Source organism: Mus pahari, chromosome 1, assembly GCF_900095145.1.
Source record: "Mus pahari chromosome 1, PAHARI_EIJ_v1.1, whole genome shotgun sequence".
Lineage (NCBI taxonomy): Eukaryota > Metazoa > Chordata > Mammalia > Rodentia > Muridae > Mus > Mus pahari.
Window position 1 is genome coordinate 118,652,344 of NC_034590.1, and position 1,367 is coordinate 118,653,710.

Consider the following 1,367-nt stretch of genomic DNA (forward strand, 5'->3'; position numbering starts at 1 on the left):
ACACACACACACACACACACACACACACACACACACATATATATGTTATTTTAATCCCAGGTTCCCAGGTGTGGGACATGGGGCTGCTTCGGTTTGTCCATAGCAGCAGACTATGGTTTGCCTCTTTGCCTTGTGCTCTAGCAGGGGCGTGATTTTGCCTGCTGCAAATAGTTTAGTTTCTGCATTTATGTGACATTTGGAATTCTGAGGATCTCTGAGAGGGTATGTAAATGGTAGGCTGGGGTTGGTGGTGGCAGTGGAGGAGGTGGTGTATAGTTGGGGAGTTGTCAGTCGGTTCTTGGTCAGTTTAAGTAATCCCACACAAAGAAGAACAAGAAATTAGATATCCCGGTGGCAAAGATCAAACTTGCCCCCAAGGACCCTGACACCCCTCATCAGCAGGAAGTAGTCCAATGGTCACGTCACCCCCTTTCCAACCCCTACTTTACTCAGGGTCTCCTTCCTTTCCTCGATATCCTTTTCTCTCCTCTGTTGGCCTTCTTGCTCTGATAGAAAGGCATCCTGGGACTCAAAAGCCCAGGAAACCACACAGCTCCAAGAGGCAGCCTCCTCAGTAGAGGTGTTGCAGCTCCCAGAGGAGGGAATCCCCAGCTAAGCTGAGGAGCCTCAGTCCTGCTCCACTTTACTTCTCCTCATGGCTTCTTGGCTTCTTCAGAGGAGTCACACCAGGCAGCAAATTCCATAATAAAGAGATTAATTGGGAGGATCAAGGGTGTGGAGGGCCCAATCCAGAGGTTGTTCTCTCTGCTCCTGGGAGTGAACCTCAAGGAACTGACACAGGTTCTTAGTGGGCAGAGCTTTCTAGAGTAGATATTTCCAGGTGAGGATTGGTGGTATTTTTAAATCCTGAATTTGGGGAGCTCAGGGATGGTAGGTTTTGTTCAGACTTTTCAGAATACAAAATAACTGTACTTTAAGTAAACTAGTTATTTAGAGTCTGTTTCACTTAAGGTGAGTGCACCACTTATAAAGTCATGGCTTTTAAAAAATTTTATTTATTTATTTGTTTGTTTGTTTTATTTTTATGTATGTGAGTGTACTGTTGCTGTCTACAGACACATCAGAAGAGGTCATCAGATCTCGTTACAGATGGTTGTGAGCCAGAGCAGTCAGTGCCCTTAACCACTGAGCCATTTCTCTAGTCCCCAAACCATGACTTTTAAAAACTGCCTTAGACCTATCATTTCTACAAGACACCATCCTATCTTGTCATAACCTTGTCCCACACCATTAACAGGCATACGCTGCATGACTATTTTTTTTTTTTTCCGAGACAGGGTTTCTCTGTATAGCCCTGGCTGTCCTGGAACTCACTCTGTAGACCAGGCTGGCCTCAAACTCAGAAA